This window comes from Saccopteryx leptura, chromosome 10 (assembly GCF_036850995.1).
Source record: "Saccopteryx leptura isolate mSacLep1 chromosome 10, mSacLep1_pri_phased_curated, whole genome shotgun sequence".
Lineage (NCBI taxonomy): Eukaryota > Metazoa > Chordata > Mammalia > Chiroptera > Emballonuridae > Saccopteryx > Saccopteryx leptura.
Genome location: NC_089512.1, coordinates 19,144,643 through 19,165,931, shown reverse-complemented (window position 1 = coordinate 19,165,931; position 21,289 = coordinate 19,144,643). Strand labels below are relative to the sequence as shown.

At 44.4% G+C, this 21,289-nt stretch overlaps 1 non-coding gene and 2 pseudogenes across 1 annotated transcript; all 3 read left to right on the top strand.

Moving 5' to 3' along the window:
• The first annotated feature begins 3,341 nt into the window (after positions 1-3,341).
• Positions 3,342-8,619, top strand: LOC136382388 (E3 ubiquitin-protein ligase RNF168-like; annotated as a pseudogene).
• Positions 7,046-7,152, top strand: LOC136382668 (U6 spliceosomal RNA). The gene has a single exon (XR_010747294.1). It is a non-coding gene; the product is annotated as a U6 spliceosomal RNA (small nuclear RNA).
• A 5,410-nt stretch (positions 8,620-14,029) lies between the features above and the next one.
• On the top strand, positions 14,030-14,917 carry LOC136381995 (coiled-coil domain-containing protein 25 pseudogene; annotated as a pseudogene).
• The last annotated feature ends 6,372 nt before the right edge of the window (positions 14,918-21,289 follow it).

The following is a 21,289-nucleotide window of genomic DNA, read 5'->3' as shown; positions in this document are numbered from 1 at the left end:
CGGGAGAGAGAGAGACAGAGAGGAAGGAGGGTGGGGTGGAGAAGCAAATGGGCGCTTCTCCTATGTGCCCTGGCCGGGAATCGAACCCGGTTCACCCGCACGCCAGGCCAACGCTCCACCGCTGAGCCAACCGGCCAGGGCCGTCATAAGGGTTTTATCTGGTTTTTTAATTATTACTTTTCTTAAGTGAGAAATGGGGGGCAGAGAGAAAGACTTCCACATATGCCCCTACCTGGATCTACCAGGCAAGCCCCTATCAGGCAATGCTCTGTCCATCTGAGGCCACTGCTCCATTATTTGGCAACTGAGCTATTTTAGCACCTGAGGCGAGGCCATGGAGCCATCCTCAGTAGCTGGGGCCAACTTGCTCCAACCAAGGAATGGCTGTGGGAGGGGAAAAGAGAGATAGAGAGAAAAAAGAGAGAGAGGGGTGGAGAAGCAGATGGTCGTTTCTCCTCTGTGCCCTGACTGGAAATCAAACTCAAGACATCCATACGCTGGGCCAATGCTCTACCACTGAGCCAACCAGTCAGGGCCTTCATCTGTTTCCTAAAGGCAGGAATTTTAGGGGACGTCTCAGGGGAGGATCTTAATAGAAAATCAGCTTTCCAGGTGTGTCTGTTCAGGTCATGGTCTCTACTGATTGGTTGGCACTAGGGTAAGGGGTCATTAGTCATTGCATCTGGTCCTGGTGTCAGCCATGGAATCACTTCATCTGGTTTTGCTGCTTTTCTGAGGCTGGAGCTGAAACAAAACTGAGGCCTACATGTTATATCTAGTTTGACCAAAACTCTATCTCTGTGGTCAAAGGCGAAGACTTTGATCTTAAAATTATTTGATGCTGATCAGAAGCTCTTTGCCCTGAGGGCCTTAATGCTTCAGGGAGTGGTCCTTCAAGGAAGGAGGCGGCTGAGTCAGGTGTTGCCTGGGGCCGTTTGAACGGCTAGCTCTGTTTCCCCATTCCACTTTCCAAGGAATTTTCCTACTTTCTTTCTTTCTTTATTTTTTTTTCTGAAGCTGGAAACGGGGAGAGACAGTCAGACAGACTCCCGCATGCGCCCGACCGGGATCCACCCGGCACGCCCACCAGGGGCAACGCTCTGCCCACCAGGGGGCGATGCTCTGCCCCTCCGGGGCGTCGCTCTGCCGCGACCAGAGCCACTCTGGCGCCTGGGGCAGAGGCCAAGGAGCCATCCCCAGCGCCCGGGCCATCCTTGCTCCAATGGAGCCTTGGCTGTGGGAGGGGAAGAGAGAGACAGAGAGGAAGGAGGGGGGGTGGAGAAGCAAATGGGCGCTTCTCCTATGTGCCCTGGCCGGAAATCGAACCCAGGTCCCCCGCACGCCAGGCCGACGCTCTACCGCTGAGCCAACCGGCCAGGGCCTTTTCCTACTTTTTTACTATCCTCCCTCATTAGTAGCTTTTAAAAGAATATTTGGAGATAGAGGGGGAAAAAATGGTATAGGAAATATATTTATATTTCCCCACAAGGACAAGCAAACAATGATGAATAGGAAGTATAAATGCAACATAAAAATGAGTCTGAAGTCTTGGAATATTTCAGGACCAAAGCAGATTAAAGAAAAAAAGGAATAATTTTAAGAACCACTTCTTAAGGTGACAGAAGACAATTGGACTTTGGGTGATGGGAATGCAGCATAATCAAATGTCAAAATAACCTAGAGATGTTTTCTCTGAACATATGTACCCTGATTTATCAATGTCACCCCATTAAAATTAATTTTAAAAATATTAAAATTAAAAAAGAACCACTTCTTTAAAATCTTAAGGCAATCTATATATTTGGTGTTCATGAAAGAAGTTCTCCCTCCCCTCGAAAAAAAGGAAAAGGAAAATTAAATTTTAGTTTCTTTAAATTAAAATGCCATCTAAATAGAACACAATTTCTTCTGTGAATAGGAAAAGAAACAAGAATATAAGATATACTATCTCCAATTTTTTTTTCTTTTCATTGAATTTGGGGATGACACTGATTAACACAATTATACAGGTGTCAGGTGCACAATTCCACAACACACAAGCTGCACACTGCACTGTGTGTTAACCACCCCAAGTCAAGTCTCTGTCTGTCACCATGTATCCTTCCTTCACCCTCCTCCACCCCCTCTGCCCCCCTCCTCAGCAATCACCACACTTGTCGGTGTCCTTAAATTTTTTCTTTCTTTTTCCTTTTTTGCTCAATCCCTCCACCCTCCTCACCCAGCCCCCCCCCTCCAGTTGATAACACTATTAATTTCCATTTATTTAACGTCTCTAGAGTAGAGAATTGCATGTTAGCCTTCAGTTCAATGGATATGCTTTTTGGATTCCTATTAACAGAACAGGAAAACCAAAAGAAAAGAAAAATTACTTCTGCATGACCAGGCAGTAAAGCAGTGGATAGAGGATCAGCCTGGGATGCTTAGGACCAAGGGTTCAAGACCCTGAGGTCACCGGCTTGAGTGGAGGGTCGCCAACTTGAGCATGGGTTCATAGACATGACCCCATGGTCGCTGGCTTGAGCCTAAGGTCACTGGCTTAAGTAAGGGGTCACTGGCTTGGCTGGTGCCCCCCAGTCAAGGCACTTTTAAGAAAGCTATCAATGAACAACTAAGGTACTGCAACTATGAGTTGATGCTTCTCATTTCTCTTCCTTCCTGTCTGTCCATATCTGTCTCTTTCTCTCGCTTGCTCTCTCTCTAGCTAAAAACAAAATATAATAAAATAAAAAAGTTACTTCTAGATCAAGCTTTCTGGCTTACCCTAGAGAGAGGAGGGGTGGCCCCGGAGTGCCAGGAGATGCCAGAAAGCTGGAATGCAGGGTTTCGTGTGCTGCCCTCACAGCGAGAGTAAAACGGAAGTCCTTCTCCAGTAGATCCAAGAGTCCAGAGAGAAGCAGTGTTCTCGCCGGAGCAGGGGCCCTGAGGCTGTGCGCCTGGGCAGCCAGGGGAACATCCTTCCCTGGTAAGAGGGAGGAGGGGAATTTGATGGGTACCCACCCCCAACCACCACCAGGCCAGGGAGTGGGAATCCAACAGCCACACTGCAGGAACAGTTATGTTAATACCTCAAGCAGCCAAGGTCTCCCAAAGAAAACATTCATTTATTTTCTTACCCAACATTTAAAATACAAGCCTTCCAAAGTTGTAACTATTCACCTGGCCCACAGAGCACCTTTTCCTTCAAGACATGTTTGATACTTTCAACCTCTGAACTCTAATACACCGTTAGACATGATCTTCAAATACAAAATTGTTAATCTGCTTTCTCTATAGTTGTGCTGGAAATAGTATTCTTTGTCTTTTGGGCGTTGACGTTGAATATGTCCTTTTAGCATATTAAAATGGCTGTTCCTGACGACACTATCCCTTGTCAGAATGCCTGTGCGGGATCTGCGTGGAAATCCTGATTGAGCCCGCTGCACTGCCTTGTGATCACATGCTCTGTAATGCATGATTCTGATCGACTGTAGTAAGGCAAATTGATGCTGTCTCTTCTGTCACTGCCGGGTCTCTTTGTGGCCCTGGTACCATACCTGAAGAAATTCTCTCATCAATAAGGAACTTTGAGCCCTGGCCAGTTGTGCAGTGGACAGGGCATCATCTAGGAGTGCCAAGGATCAAACCCCAGTTTGATCCTGGGGTTGCCTGCTCGAGCCTGAAGCAACCAGTTAGAATGCTGGTCAGGGCATATATGAGTACAATCAATGGGTACACAACTAAATATAACAACGAGTTGATGCTTATCTCTCTCTCCCTCCCTCTTCCTCTCTCTCTCAAAAAAAAAAGATTAATAAATAAAAAAGGAACTCTGGGAGATAACTCAAAAACACTATCCAAAGTAATGCAAGTTTAGAGCCTCTGGGGAAGAACCAGAAGAAGTTGTTGATGACTATCAGCCAGTTTGTGAAAACCGGGAATTGAGAAGAGAATATGAAGAGGAGATAAGCAGGGTAGAGGCAGAGCAGTGAGCCAATGAGGATAAAGAAAACCAGGCCAGTGAAGAACACAAACAGAAGTTATTGGCAGAGAAGGAAGAAGAAGAAGGGGAAAAAAGGCAGGCAGAAGAAAGAGAAAAGGAACCTGACCAGTGGTGGTATAGTGGATAGAGCAGGGGTCCCCAACCTTTTTACACAGGGGGCCAGTTCACTGTCCCTCAGACTGGTGGAGGGCCAGACTATAAAAAAACAACAACACTATGAACAAATCCCTATGCACATTGCATATATCTTATTTTAAAGTAAAAAAAAAAAAAAGGGAACAAATACAATATTTAAAATAAAGAACAAGTAAATTTAAATCAACAAACTGACCAGTATTTCAATGGGAACTAAAAATAAGACAGCCCCCGTCTTTTGGGGGTAAAATTAATATAAGACAGGGTCTTTTTTTTTTTTTTTTTTTTTACTCTTTTTCAACCAGCATCCATATCATGTACATATTTGCTAAAGGTGTCTATGGTTGTTTTTTTGTTTTGTTTTGTTTTGTTTTTCATTTTTCTGAAGCTGGAAACGGGGAGAGACAGTCAGACAGACTCCCGCATGCACCCGACCGGGATCCACCCGGCACGCCCACCATGGGGCAACGCTCTGCCCACCAGGGGGCGATGCTCTGCCCATCCTGGGCGTCGCCATATTGCGACCAGAGCCACTCTAGCGCCTGAGGCAGAGGCCACAGAGCCATCCCCAGCGCCCGGGCCATCTTTGCTCCAATGGAGCCTTGGCTGCGGGAGAGGAAGAGAGAGACAGAGAGGAAAGTGCGGCGGAGGGGTGGAGAAGCAAATGGGCGCTTCTCCTGTGTGCCCTGGCCGGGAATCGAACCCGGGTCCTCCGCACGCTAGGCCGACACTCTACCGCTGAGCCAACCGGCCAGGGCTATGGTTGTTTTTTTTTTTATAATAATTTTATTTTTTTAATGGAGTGACATCAATAAATCAGGATACATATATTCAAAGATAACAAGTCCAGGTTATCTTGTCGTTCAATTATGTTGCATACCCATCACCCAAAGTCAGATTGTCCTCTGTCACCTTCTATCTTGTTTTCTTTGTGCCCCTCCCCCTCCCCCTTTCCCTCTCCCATTCCCTCCTCCACCCCATAACCACCACATTCTTATCAATGTCTCTTAGTTTCACTTTTATGTCCCACTGCATTATGGAATAATGCAGTTCCTGGTTTTTTCTGATTTGCTTATTTCGCTTCGTATCATGTTATCAAGATCCCACCATTTTGCTGTAAATGTTCCGATGTCATCATTTCTTATGGCTGAGTAGTATTCCATAGTGTATATGTGCCACATCTTCTTTATCCAGTCATCTATTGACGGGCTTTTTGGTTGTTTCCATGTCCTGGCCACTGTGAACAATGCTGCAATAAACATGGGGCTGCATGTGTCTTTACGTATAAATGTTTCTGAGTTTTTGGGGTATATACCCAGTAGAGGGATTGCTGGGTCATAAGGTAGTTCTATTTTCAGTTTTTTGAGGAACCACCATACTTTCTTCCATAATGGTTGTACTACTTTACATTCCCACCAACAGTGTATGAGGGTTCCTTTTTCTCCACAGCCTCTCCAACATTTTCTATTACCTGTCTTGCTAATAATAGCTAATCGAACAGGTGTGAGGTGGTATCTCATTGCAGTTTTGATTTGCATTTCTCTAATAGCTAAAGAAGATGAGCATCTTTTCATATATCTGTTGGCCATTTGTATTTCTTCCTGGGAGAAGTGTCTGTTCATATCGACAGGGTCTTATAATAGGGGAAACATGGTGTGTAGTAATGTGGGGGGAGACTTTTGAGCAAAGGGAGGTTATAAGGGGCCATGATGTTGTTGTACATTTGGGGGAGTATGGGGGCCATTGTACTGTGTAATAATGGCTATAGTGCTTTGCCTTTCTTCCTACTTCCGCTGTTATTTCACACTGCTTCCGGTGATGTGGGGCGCCACAGCTGCAGACCGGATGTGCGTCATATGACACGCTTCCGGAGCCGTGATGAGTGTGTCCGCGTCACTGGAAGTAGTACTGTACGTGAGTGAGGCTGCCACATACAGTACTCCAGGAGCACAGGATGCATTCACTGACCACCAATGAAAGAGGTGCCCCTTCTGGAAGTGCAGTGGGGGCCGGATAAATGGCCTCAGGGGGCCGCATGCAGCCCGTGGGCCATAGTTTGGGGACCCCTGGGATAGAGCATTGACCTGGGATGCTGAAGTCCCAGGTTTAAAACCCTGAGGTTGCTGGCTTGCGCACGGGCTCATCCAGTTTGACAGTGGGATCATCAACATGATTCTGTGGTCACTGGCTTGAGCCCAAAGGTCACTGGCTTGAAGCCCAAGGTCACTGGCTCAGCTGGAGCCCCCTGGTCAAGGAATGTATGAAATGCAATTAATGAGCAACTAAAGTGCCACAACTACAATTCGATGCTTCTCATCTCTCTCCCTTCCTGTTTCTCTTTTCTCTCTTCTTGCAAAAAGAAAAAGAAAAAGAGCAATGGAAGAACAGCTAAAAAGTGATGAGGAACTGGCAAGAAAGTTAAGCATTACTATTAACAGTTTCTGTAGGGAAAGTCTTAGCTTCTCCTATGAATTCCAGAAAATCTGATCCAGTCGCAACCAAGTTGCAAACAAAAAGTAAACACAGACAAACAAACACTGGAGTTATTTAGAAGTATTTGTCCTCAAATTGAGGAAAATATGCCAACACTTTCTCCGCAAATATGCCTTGAAATTCAAGAACAAGATGCAAAGTCTTCATAGAGTCACCTATGCTTCAGCTATGCGCCAATGGTACCGAATGGTGCCTTGAAGGAAAAGTCAAATGAGACCAGCCAATCATGATAAAGAATTATGTGTCATAAATCAGGAGGGACCAGAGTGCCCTCCTCTAGAGAAGTTGCAGTTAAGCTTGTGGCAAAACAGAGAGCAGGCAGACTATAGCAGATATAACACAGATAATCGGAAATAACACAGTTGAGAGAGAATGTGAAGAATCTCGCCTACTGATCAGTAAAAAAGCTATTTCCAGAAGAAAAACTCAGGAGTCTTTGTGCTCACTTTGGCAGCACATACACTAAAATTGGAATGATACAGAGATGACTAGCATGGCCCTTGTGCAAGCGTGACATACAAACTCATGAAGTGTTCAATAAAATAATAATAATCAGGAGTCTTTGTTTTTGGCCAAAAGAAGGAAAATGTTCCCCAAATCTTCCTTAGACCAAGAGGAAACAGAAATCAACTTTACGCCAAAATGTTAGATTTGGAACATTTACTTTTTGAGAGACATAAAGAAAAACAGGACATCCCAGTCCGAGTAGCTCAATTAGTTACAGCAGGGGCAGTCAACCTTTTTATACCTACCACCCACTTTTGTATCTCTGTTAGTAGTAAAATTTTCTAACCGCCCACCGGTTCCACAGTAATGGTGATTTATAAAGTAGGGAAGTAACTTTACTTTATAAAATTTATAAATCAGAGTTGCAGCAAGTTAAAGCATATAATAATAATTACTTACCAAGTACTTTATGTCGGATTTTCACTAAGTTTGGCAGAATAAATCTTTATAAAACAACTTACTATAGTTAAATCTATCTTTTTATTTATACTTTGGTTGCTCCGCCACCGCCCACCATGAAAGCTGGAACGCCCACTGGTGGGTGGTAGGGACCAGGTTGACTACCACTGGGTTAGAGCATCATCCACACACACCAAGTCTGTAGGTGCGATCCCTGGTCACGGCATGCACAAGAATCAATCAAAGAATGCATAAACAAGTGGAACAATGAATCGATATTTCTCTCTATCTCTTGCAAAAAAAAAATAATAATAATCAATAAAATAAATTTACAAAGTGAAATAAAGAAAGAATAAGACAGGTTGTTAGCATTACAGATTCAAAAAGAGGTGGATAAATAACAAATGAAACCTGACTGGCGATGGCATAGTGGATAGAACATTGACCTGGGATGCTGAGGACCCAGGTTCAAAACCTCAAAATCACCAGCTTGAGCTTATTTGGCTTTAGTGCAGGCTCACTAGCTTGAGTGTGGGGTCTTCAGCTTAAGCATGGGACTATGGTCCCAAGGTCACTGGCTTGATGCTCAGTCATTGGCTTGAGTCCAAGTCACTGGCTTGAGCAAGGGGTCACTGGCTTGGATTGAGCCGCCGGGTCAAGGCATGTATGAGGAGCAATCAATGAACAACTAAAGTGCCACAACTACAATTTCATACTTCTCATCTCTCTCCCTTCCAGTTTGTCCATCCGTCTGTCTGTCTCCCTCAAGCACACACAAAAAGAAGCCAAACTGGCAAAGAGGATCCCCAGATGAGTATCAGTTACATGCTATGCCTAGAAAAATTGCTAAATGGACAGAGGAAGAATTCCAAAACATAGGAACTTAAAAGGACAAGCTGATATAGAGCATTCAAACCCCGGAGAGACCCCAAACCTGGAAATTGGCAACCTTTTCAGATCCAGTCTAAACATTCAGTTCATGTTAATGGAAGAAAGATGTCAAATTCCGCTAGGGATCGTTGTAACGTATCTAAAAGTGCTCACTCCCTACAGCCTATATGTCACAGAAAAGTATTTCTCAGGTGTTTCGGAGATACACAAAGTAAAGCATGGGTAAAGGGGATGTTTTAGATTCTAGGAAAGCTGAATTGTGATGCATTCTTTTTATCATAGAATCTTTATACATTTTTTATTCTGCTCTGTGAGCACACTCAGGGGCTGTAATGGAAGGACTGTGCAAGTACAGGAGAGGAATGTGCAAATAGGCTTCTGCCAACGTCAGTGATAAGCAAGAGTCCCAATTCTTTATTAATAACTGTGATGTGCTAAGTGTGACAATCCCTATTGATAGTAGATATAAAAATGCTGGGCCAACTCCCAAGAAATCATCAGCTGCCATTCTCTTTCCAAAACAATGCACGTTTTATGGCTTTTGTTCACCTTTTTGTCCTGACTAGTAGTCAAAGCAAGATTACATTATACCAAGTAGTTAAGGAATCAGGTTTAAAATCTAAGTTCTTTTAACTACTTTTTCATGTATTTGTAAATCTCTTAAAATGCATCTTCCATAACACTAATGTAAGCTAATTTTTATCTTTTTTTGTGTGTGCGACAGAGACAAAGAGAGACAGAGAGAGGGACAGATAGGGACAGACAGACAGGAAGGAAGAGAGATGAGAAGCATCAATTCTTTGTTGTGGCTCCTTAGTTGTTCATTGATTGCTTTCTCATATGTGCCTTGACTGGGGGCTAAAGCAGAGCGAAGGACCCCTTGCTCTAGCCAGAGACCTTGGGCTCAAGCTGGTGAGCCTTGCTCAAACCAGATGAGCCTTCACTCAAGCTGGCGACCTCAGGGTTTCAAACCTGGGTCCTCCTCATCCCAGTCCAAGGCTCTATCCACTGAGCCACCGCCTGGTCAGGCTAATTTTTATCATTTCATCTATTTGTTTACTTCAAAATTTATTGATTGGTTTTTAAAGAGAGAGAAAGGGGAAGAGGGGGGAAGGGAAGAGGGGGGCAGAGAGAGAGAGAGAGAGATCAATTTGTTGTTCCACTTATTTGTGCATTCATTGACTGATTCTTGTATGTGCCCTGACAGGGGATTGAACATGCAACCTTGGCGTATCTGGACAATGCTCTAACCAACTGAGCTACCCGGCCAGGGCAATTTTTAATTATTTTAAGCATTAAAGCATTTTCTTTGATTTAAAATAGATTAGAGCCTGACTTGTGGTGGTGCAGTGGATAGAATGCTGACCTGGAGTGCTGAGGTCACTGGTTCAAAACCCTGGGCTTGCCCAGTCAAGGCACATATGACAAGCAACCAATGAACAGCTAGAGTGAAGCAATGACTTCTCGTCCCCACCCCTCTATTCTCTCTGTAAAATCAATAAATAAAATCTTTTTAAAAATTAAATAAAAAAATAAAATGGATTAGAATCAACATGTAATCAGAAAAATCAGGGTTTTCTGGAAAGTTTGGATTAATTGGCGGACAGGAAACCACACTTGATGCAAAGGGAGTGAAGGGTTGAGGTGAGGCTGGGGAGAGCGACTGGCCGTCTGGAAGCACCAAGCACCGGAACTGAGTGGGTGACCAGAAACCGCGCCCAGCGAGGGGCAGCAGGTATCATTACACGAAGCATCCTCCCTCGTCCTTTCTTTGCTAAGTGACACAGAAAACATTTGGGTTTTGCAGCTTGTCACACCACAGTACCTGGTATCAAAATCAAGATTACTAAATTACCTGACATTTTGGGAATTCACACTTCTATTAATCTGCTATTCCAGAAAAAAGGGGGGGGGGGGATTTACTGTAGGAGAGTTCAATCACAGTATAGTTTTTTGTAGAATCTGAGACATAAATAACCATCCATTCCTGACCTGTGGTGGCGCAGTGGATAAAGCGTCGACCTGGAATGCTGAGGTTGCTAGTTTGAAACCCTGGGTTTCTTGGTCAGGGCACATATGAGAGTTGATGCTTCCTGCTCTTTCCTCCTCCCTTCATGCTCTTCCTCTTTCCTCTATCAAATGATAGAGAAAAAAAAACTAAAATGCAAGAAAGTCACCTATTTAAAAATAAATAACCATCCATGCATTTATTTCCTTATATTATCATTTGTATGGTTAGTGACTTTTATTTGTGTTTATGGACAGAAATAGCATGATATTTGGGTTTTGCCTTATATTACCCCTGAAAGTTATAAATGTCGCTGCAGCTGGCCTGGCCCGGGAGTGAACCACAGTAGGTAGAAGGGGACCGCAAACAACCTCTCAGTCTCCCGCAGCCCCTCAGAGGTGCAGGAGAGCAGCCGATTTCACTGTGTCCCTGTAGAGGGGACGGCTATAGCTGAAACAGAGCCAACCTCAAGAAGCCCGGCCGGCAGGGACAACACAGCGGCACCGTGCTGGAATCACCGTCCCAGGATAAAATGCCTGCAGCCGCTTGGTTGGCCTGGCCCGTGTCAGCTTGGACAGAAAGCCCAGAACCAGCTTCCTCTCCTCTGCGCATGCCCAGAGGCAGGAGGAGGGGCACTGAGTTCAGCAAGCCAGCGTGCGTGGCAGAGGGTGCCCAGACTTGAGATTACGTTCTCACACCCCGATGGAAATTCTGAAAAGAAAAAGTAGTCTAACTCACAGAAAAACAAAGTTTTGTCTTTTCCGTGATGTGCGACTTTAAGATACAGTGCCGGCCACAAAGGCAGTCAAAGCCCTGGCCAGGTCTCTCAATGGTTAAACTGTTGTCCCAACACACCAAGGTTGTGACTCAACCAATGAATGGTAAATAACAATCAACCAATGAATGCATAAATAAGTGAAACAACAAATCAATGTTTCTTTCTCTCTCCCTATAAATCAGTAAATTAAAAAACAAAATTTTAGGGTAGTCAAGATTTTTCACACTGCAGCCTACTCTACCTTCAGAGCCCCCTTTCCGCCACTTTCGACTCCACACCCTGAAGTCCCAGCAGAACCAGAGTACCCAGCAGCTGGAAACACCTCATGTGCTCTTATGCTTTGTCAGATCATCTGCGACAATTTTTTATGCCCCCCTATGAAGAGGTGAGTGAGGGTCAGTGCCCCTCCTATGGAACTGGAGCTAGCCAACTTTAGGGCGTCTTTTGTAACCAACAGGATGTGGTGGAAGTGACACCACGGACCTTCCAAAGCTAGGCCAGACAGTGCCATGCAGCGTCTGCCAGGTTCTCTGGGAACACTCCCTTTTGGAGCTCTGAGCCGCCAAGTTATACATCCGACCCGTTCTGTGAGGGAGGCCAGGCCACAAGGAGAGCCCTTGGTGAGGTGTTTCTGCCGACAGCCCCAGCCGAGGTCACATACAATAACCAGGATCAACTGCCAGACACATGAGTGAAGATGCTTCCAGATAATTCCAGCTCCCGGCTGTGGGGTCCACCCCAGCTCGACCAACGTCTTCCTAGCAGAGGGTCCCAGATAGTGTGGCCAAGAGGTGAGCTGTCCCCACTGCACTGGTGCTGAATTCCTGACCACAGAATCTGTAAGATAGTAAAATGGTTGTTTTTCGCTACTAAATTATTTTACAGCTGTTCATTACGCAGTGCTAAGTAACTGGAACACGCCCTTCCTCTCTGTTTTGAGGGGTCAAAGTCCTTCTCATCTTCAAAGGCTCAGCACAATTATCACCCCTTTCTGAAGTCCCGCCTGCCCCCATCTCCGGGGTCAGCATCCATGCCCGGGCCAGACTGCTGTATGACCTCCTAGCATATATAGTTCCAGCTGTTCCACCTGTCCCTTCTCCAAGGCCAGCACCTGGTGAGCAGGGTTAGCGGGGAGCCCTGCACACAGCAGCAACTCAAAAATTATTTGCTGAAAGAATCTTATTTGAAACAGTAATTTGACATTGGCCGGGAAGAGAACCTGATTTTAGAGGCTAAATTAGGCCTACTTCAAAATGAACGCCCTGCTTTCAAAAAAACTCCAGAGTAACTCAACTGTGTCTTCTTTTTAAAGTGGGTTTGCAGTGTGAGATAAATTTCAGTATTTAATTCTGCTGCACCCACATTTTGTTTGTTGCAAATTTTCAAAATTAAAAGAGGTCGTGCTTTTAAGATAACATATGCAGTAGGCGGGGCCTTGAGCTCGTGTGAATGACAACAGTCTGGATGGAGCACAGAGTATATTTTAAAGGCAGTTCCAAGTAAGGCCCCAGAGAACAATCCAACTCCCTTTCCACGAAGCCTCGCCTGGGCCTTTCCCAGAAGCCAGAAAACACTTGTGAGACAGTAGGAGCCAGGTTACACCAGTGTCTACTGGAAGAGTTCACTTTAATAGCAGCTGTTGGGGTGATTATGATTAGAGCAAACTGAAAATTGAGTTCGAGCTAACAGATCGATTTACAAAAAAGATTGCAAAGATGTTTGGGAAAAAGTCTGAGAGAGGGTGCAAAAGGTAAACCTTTGTGTACACTAGTTACCCGGAAATAAAGACTAGATCAATAATGGAATGACAATGAACCTGGCCTTTCCACCCAGGGAATTCCAGACCGACAGCATTTAAGCCTGTTGTCAGAATTCACGAGCATTTTTTAAGGTGGCACCAGCCCCTCCAAATTGAAAACTATGTCAGCCTCCCAAATTTCACACAAAATCTTCCTAGACAGGAAACTTGTGGCGTTGGCTAAGAGTGAAGCCAAGTTTCTTCCCCGCCTCTCTCACCCTATGGGGTTGACAGCAGGATTAAACAAACCTGCAGGAAGGAATTTGTATGGGTGTGTACAAGGTGTGAACAGATGAAGCCTAAGAATAAATGTATGTACTAGTCAACATTAAAAAAAAAAAAAAAAAAATCAGAATCTCAGCTCTACCATTTGCTGTTTGTCCTGAACTCACTTTCTTGTGATTTCTTATTTCTAACTTATAGTATAGAATATTTCTACATTGCAAAAAAAGAGGTCCTCCATATATAAAAAGAATGCTCGCTTTAAAAGAATTGACACTCAGGCCCTGGCTGGTTGGCTCAGCGGTAGAGTATTAGCCTGGCGTGTGGAAGTCCCAGGTTCGATTCCCGGCCAGGGCACACAGGAGAAGCGCCCATCTGCTTCTCCACCCCTCCCCCTCTCCTTCCTCTCTGTCTCTCTCTTCCCCTCCCTCAGCCAAGGCTCCATTGGAGCAAAGTTGGCCCAAGCGCTGAGGACAGCTCCATGGCCTCCGCCTCAGGTGCTAGAATGGCTCTGGCTGCGATAGAGCAAGGCCCCAGATGGGCAGAGCATCACCTCCTAGTGGGTATGCCAGGTGGATCCCAGTCGGGTGCATGCAGAAGCCTCTCTGACTGCCTCCCCACTTCTAACTTTGGAAAAATACAAAGAAAAAATAAATTGACAGTCAGCAAAATCTGTTTTGGTTGTACCTATCTACTCCTTTTACTTATCCCACACCCCCAGTAGCTTTAGTTCTGCCTCCATTAGCCTCTACCTTTCTTTACCAAAAGAAAAAAGAAAAAAAAAGATCAGAGATCAAAATCTGCACTTTAAGAGTGCGCGGAGAGGCGACAGGGAACTGGCGGCCTCCGCGTCTGGTACCCTGAGCTTCGAGAGTTGGATGCGGCTCCTCCACGCTGGAGCCACTGCGCCACGGTTGAGATCATGGTGTTCTACTTCACCAGCAGCAGCGTTAACTCATCTTCTTACACTATTTACATGGGAAAGGATAAATACGAAAATGAGGATCGAATAAAGTATGGCTGGCCTGAAGATATTTGGTTTCATGTGGACAAACTCTCTTCAGCTCATGTATACCTTCGCTTACATAAGGGGGAGAAGATAGAAGACATTCCAAAGGAAGTATTGACGGACTGTGCCCGTCTTGTGAAGGCTAATAGCATTCAAGGCTGCAAGATGAATGAACAACGTGAATGTGGTCTATACGCCGTGGTCTAACCTGAAGAAAACAGCTGACATGGACGTGGGCCAGATAGGCTTTCACAGGCAGAGGGATGTGAAAATTGTGACAGTGGAGAAGAAAGTGAATGAGATCTTAAACCGATTAGAAAAGACCAAAATGGAACAGTTCCCAGACCTAGCTGCGGAGAAGGAATGCAGAGACCGTGAGGAGAGGACTGAGAAAAAAAGCTCAAATCCAGGAAATGAAAAGGAGAAAAAAGGAAGCGGGAAATGGATGAACTTAGGAGCTATTCATCACTAATGAAAGTTGAGACTATGTCTTCAAATCAGGACGGCAATGATTCAGATGAATTCATGTGACTGGAGAAAAGGACATTTTTAAAGACAGGAGTTTAGGGACAGTCGCAGATGTTTTGATTTCATCTATGTTCTGAGTTATGAAAAACAACCTAAATTCTACCTTTAGTCTATACAAATATCAACTTGGGAGTTAAAAAACATTGTTCCCTCTTTTGCTGACAGAAGAAGATCAGATATGTGTGTTTGTGTGTGTGTGTATATATCTATCAGATACAGTCAGACTTGAAACCATCGTACAGCTGTAGCAAAGGGTAACTCTTCCGTGCCGGAACATGTGTGGGCAGCTCACAGAGTTAGCACCCCTGTTCTTGGGGCAGACTTCAGAACCAACCGGTTCTGAAAAAGTATTTCTGCTTTTGTGGCTGTCCCTGAAAACAGATGTCTTGGAAACCTTTTTATATTCTTAAAATAGCTTCACTTCTGTTAAGAAGAATGTACTGGTGAGCAATATATAGCAGAATTCCTCTCACCCTTGATTTCCTGATTAGAGAAAGAAGCATATTGGTTTTGAAAATGATAGTGATATTTTGAGAAGATTGCTGGCTTCAGTACTCATGTTCCGCTGTGTTGTCTTAAGGCAGTTAGCAGAGTTGTCCTCGGCTCTCAGCGTGCCCTAGCCCAGGGGTCCCCAAACTTTTTACACAGGGGGCCAGTTCACTGTCCCTCAGACCATTGGAGGGCCGGACTATAAAAAAAACTATGAACAAATCCCTATTCACACTGCACATATCTTATTTTAAAGTAAAAAACAAAACGGGAACAAATACAATATTTAAAATAAAGAACAAGTAAATTTAAATCAACAAACTGACCAGTATTTCAATGGGAACTATGCTCCTCTCACTGACCACCAATGAAAGAAGTGCCCCTTCCAGAAGTGCGGCAAGGGCCGGATAAATGGCTTCAGGGGGCCGCATGTGGCCCGTGGGCCGTAGTTTGGGGACCCCTGCCCTAGCCTCTGCACTCCACATCCTTGTTATCTGTGAGGGAGAGCTTCCGTCTCGGTACCATCAGACTTACAGAAGTAGTTGGTGTTAAGGTTGGGGCTTGTGGCAGTTTTTACCTGAACACCAAATAACCCGAGCCACACAGACTACAGCTCGCAGGCCCTGGAGCCGTTTCTTGGCACTGAGGAGAGAAACAGGAAGGATGCTCTGAATCATGGCTCTGAAGATGCAGGTTACCTAAGTTTTGTCTTGGAATGCAGCATAAAGTAAAGTTCATGTTGTAATTATGATTTTAAAAAAGAATCAAGCGCCTGACCAGGCGGTGGCGCAGTGGATAGAGCATCGGACTGGGAATGCGGAGGACCCGGGTTCGAGACCCGAGGTTGCCAACTTGTGCGCAGGCTCATCTGGTTAGAGCAAAAACTCACCACCTTGGACCCAAGGTCGCTGGCTCGAGCAAGGGGTTACTCAGTCTGCTGTAGCCCCACGGTCAAGGCACATATGAGAAAGCATTCAATGAACAACTAAAGTGTCACAATGCACAACGAAAAACTAATGATTGATGCTTCTCATCTCTCCGTTCCTGTCTGTCTGTCCTGTCTATCCCTCTCACTGACTCTCTCTCTGTCTCTGTAAAATAAATAAATAAATAATCTTTAAAAAAAAAAAGAATCAAACATTTCACTAGCCAGCCAAGTAATTTGTTTATTTACCTTGAGATAATATTTATTTTGAACTATAACCCCAAAGTTTAGATTTCTTAATTGTAGACGCAGTAACTTAATACGTAACAGTACTGCTCATTCACACCACCTGCTCGCCAGTGTGATTCTGAACATAAGATATTTTACTTATGTGTATAAGGCAGCCCCATAGAAAGAAAACAAAACAACACAACGGATTAAGAGCACAAAGCCTGCAGACCAGGAGGCCCCCAAGTTCACATTTTAATTACGCCAAGAACTGGACATGCAGCATTCTGATTCTTGTCCTAACCCAGCGACAATGACCTCCAACAAATTTTCTGTCTATAATAGCACTTTAGGCGGTAGCTGACACCAAAAGACTTCAGTGTTCCTATCTATCCTAAATTGGTGTGTGGGATTGAACTGGAAGATTCCCTGAATTGTACATTAGCTGGCCAAATTTTAGACTGTGGGTGACAACTCTTGAAATTAGTGATTGAGTGTGTACGTATGTCTAATGATACACAGCCTGGCGTTCTGTGATTTAAAAATATAATAATAAAGAATCTTTTTAATTTGAAAAAAAAAATCTGCACTTTAAGTGAAATCTACTTACATTAATATTTATATAATAACTCTCCTAGGCACCTGTAATTTAAAGACTCTTGCAAAATGGGTGGTTCTATCGCCTATTAAAATGATACTTCTGCCACAGCAAGCAGCTGGGAAAGTGTTGGGGGTAGGGGGAGCAGAGAGAGGGAAAACGCCTTCCTCGTTCTAAATTGTAAAAGTCTAAGACAGTCCCGGGGCTATATCATCCAATCACCCGTCCATGCAATCAGTGAACATTTGCCATTCACCAACCAGGAAGAAGAGCATTTACTCTCATTTATATGACTTCACGTGTTCTTCACATGAAAGCTAATGGAGTAGGTCCTATTATTATCCTCACTTTATAGATGAGAAAACTGAGACAGAGAGTTTAGGTAAAACAAAGGTACAGCTAATAAGCGGAGGAGCAGGGGCGTGAACGGAGGTGGTCTGACCCCACATCTGTTCCTCTAATCACTGTGCTGAGCAGCTCCTGTTAATTTTCCTTCCTTTCCTTTCCCTTCTCCTTAATCCTGAAAACTCCCCTCCCTTCTCCCTGCTCCAATGGGCAAGACTTCAAAGATCCGGAACCCATTCTCATTCACTGTCTTCTCTCCTGGACACCATTTCTGAGTTTAGTTTTTTTTTGTGTGTTTTTTTTTTTGTATTTTTCTGAAGCTGGAAACGGGGAGAGACAGTCAGACAGACTCCCGCATGCGCCCGACCGGGATCCACCCGGCACGCCCACCAGGGGCGAGGCTCTGCCCACCAGGGGGCGATGCTCTGCCCCTCCGGGGCATCGCTCTGCCGTGACCAGAGCCACTCTAGTGCCTGGGGCAGAGGCCAAGGAGCCATCCCCAGCGCCCGGGCCATCTTTGCTCCAATGGAGCCTTGGCTGCAGGAGGGGAAGAGAGAGACAGAGAGGAAGGGGGGGGGGGGAGTGGAGAAGCAAATGGGCGCTTCTCCTATGTGCCCTGGCCGGGAATCGAACCCGGGTCCCCCGCACGCCAGGCCGACGCTCTACCGCTGAGCCAACCGGCCAGGGCCCTGGACACCATTTCTGTAGCCTGGCTCTTTTCCCCACATCTGTAAACTCCCACCCCACTGCCAACTGATCATGCCATTGCCCCGGGATTAGTAATATCTGCCCCACAGTGTCTACACCCTCAGATCTCCCGGACCCACCATGGGGGTGAAGCACAATGTGGAGCCTCAGGTGGGGGACGAGCCCAGGAGAGAATCAGCTGAGATTCATGAACTTAACTATGGAGCCTGAGGAAGAATAATCTTTACAAAGGAACCAGTCTGTGGCGAGAACGACACGGACTGTTCACTGCATGGACTTGTAATAGGAATGTTGATAATAATGCAAAGAACTGATCACTCATGATGTTACCAGGAACTGAAAGCCATTGACATTCAAAACTCACCTAATAGCACTCTTAAGATCCATGTATTTCACTGCATATAAATTGTACCTCAAAAAAAAAAATCTAAACAAGCCTTGGATTCTGGTTAATGATATGCATGCATGTTGATGTGTTTAGGGATTAGATGGCCCACATCTGCAACTTTGAAATTCATTAAAAAATAAGATAAAGTTCCCTGTGACAGCTCCTAACAGACTGAACTGTGGTTGTGTTGCATTTTTCAGGAATTTGGCATGGTGATGGGGCCAACTTGGACTTAGTGAACATGTTAAGGACACTACTCTTTTATGGATTCTTGCTGTATTGGCCAAGAGTTTGCTTAAAGGCTTTTAATCACTGTAAAAAAAAAAAATAGAAGACTGGATAAAGAAGATGGGGCACAAAAAAATATATAATAATAATAATAAAAATAAGATAAAGTGATGATGGCTAAATGGATAGACACGTGATAAAGCAATTTCAGCAAAATGTCAAATACAGAATTTAGTCTGTTGTTAACTGGGTGTTTCAAGTATAATTCTTTCAACTTTTTTGTATGTTTGAAATTTTTTATAACAAAATGTTAAAAGAAAAACATAAATATGATTATAGATAATCAACAAATTGAGAAAAAACACAAAAAATGTACTTAAAAATATATCTTTTCCAAAAAATATATAGACCACCTCCGTTCACGCCCCTGCTCCTCCGCTTATTAGCTGTACCTTTGTTTTACCTAAACTCTCTGTCTCAGTTTTCTCATCTATAAAGTGAAGATAATAATAGGACCTACTCCATACCGCATGTGGCTCGCGAGCCGCAGTTTGCCGACCAGGGTAATCTAGGCATACAGTTTCCACTTCAGGCAATATCATATCTGCTTGGTATATTTTTTTAAATGCACAAGTACATATATATTTGTATATATATATATATTTTTTCCATTGAGAGAGAGAGAAATGGAGGGAGTGGGTTAGAGAGAGAGAGAGAGAGAGAGAGAAGCAACAACTCATTGTCCCACTTAGTTGTGTGCTCATTGATTGCTTCTTGTACATGCCCTGACTGGGACTCAAACATGCAACCTGAGCCACCCAGCCAGGGCCACAAAAAAATGTATCTGATTATAGATAACTATGGTCCTTTTTGTGTCCTAACTACTCTTATATGTTTTAACTGATTTTGAATCAGTAAGCACACATTAAATGAATTTGTTGGGCTATTTGATTACATCATCATCCAGTGGTCAGCAAACTCATTGGTCAACAGAGCCAAATATCAACAGTACGATTGAAATTTCTTTTTTTTTTAAACATTCATTTTTTAAAAAATGTTTCTCTTTCTTTATTTATTTACAGAGACAGAGAGAGAGTCAGAGAGAGGGATAGACAGGGACAGACAGACAGGAACGGAGAGATGAGAAACATCAATCATTAGTTTTTCGTTGCACATTGCAACACATAGTTGTTCATTGATTGCTTTCTCATATGTATGTGCCTTGACCGCGGGCCTTCAACAGACTGAGTAACCCCTTGCTAGAGCCAGCGACCTTGGGTTGAAGCTGGTGAGCTTTTTGCTTAAACCAGGTGAGCCTGCGCTCAAACTGGCGACCTCGGGATCTCGAACCTAGGTCCTCTGCATCCCAGTTGGACGCTCTATCCACTGCGCCACTGCCTGGTCAGGCTGAAATTTCTTTTGAGAGCCAAATTTTTTAAACTTAAACTATAGAGGGCCCTAGCCGGTTGGCTCAGTGGTAGAGCATCGGCCTGGCGTGCAGGAGTCCCAGGTTCGATTCCCGGCCAGGGCACACAGGAGAAGCGCCCATCTGCTTCTCCACCCCTCCCCCTCCCCTTCCTCTCTGTCTCTCTCTTCCCCTCCCACAGCCAAGGCTCCATTGGAGCAGAGTTGGCCCAGGCGCTGAGGATGGCTCCATGGCCTCTGCCTCAGGAACTAGAATGGCTCTGGTTGCAACAGAGCGATAATGCCCTAAATGGGCAGAGCATCGCCACCTGGTGGGCATGCCAGGTGGATCCCAGTCGGGCGCATGCGGGAGTCTGTCTGACTGCCTCCCCATTTCCAACTTCAGAAAAAACAAAAAAAAAAAAAAAACAGCCTGACCTGTGGTGGCGCAGTGGATAAAGTGTTGACCTGGAATGCTGAGGTCGCCGGTTCAAAACCTGCACTTCTCTGGTCAAGGCACATATGGGAGTTGATGCTTCCTGCTCCTCCCCCCTTTCTCTCTCTCTCTCCTCTCTAAAATGAATAAATAGATAAAAATTATAAAAAAAACAAACAAAAACAACCCTTAAACTATATAGTTAGGTACATTCCTTATCAAGGTAGTGCCCACACGTGGTATTTTGTGGAAGAGCCACACTCAAGAGGCCAAAGAGCCGCATGTGGCTCACGAGCCACAGTTTGCTGACCAGGGTACTCTAAGCATATAGTTTCCACTTCAGGCAAGATCATATCTGCTTGGTATATTTTTTAAAAAATGCACAAGTATATAACTCAGAGATAGTAAAGAAAGACAGGAAAGAAAGACATTTCTGAAACAAGGTGAAACAGGGTAAATTAAGGACATTAACATGTAGGTGAAACAAAAGGATTCGGGCCTGATTAAATTAAATTCAGCCACTAAATTTAAGGTGAAACATATGTGACCAAAGGACAAGGAAATGACCTGGATAGCCCATGCATGCTGGAAATTTGAAGAAGTAAAAAACTGGCCTGGCCAAATAACTTGGTTGGTCAGAGTGTCATCTTGATACGCAAAGGTTGCAGGTTCTATCCCCGGTAAGGGCACATACAGGAACAGATCGGTGTTTCTGTCTGTCTGTCTCTCTAAAAATCAATTGATAAATTTTCTTAAATGAAAAAAGAAGTAAAAAAGTCAATAATAAAAGAGT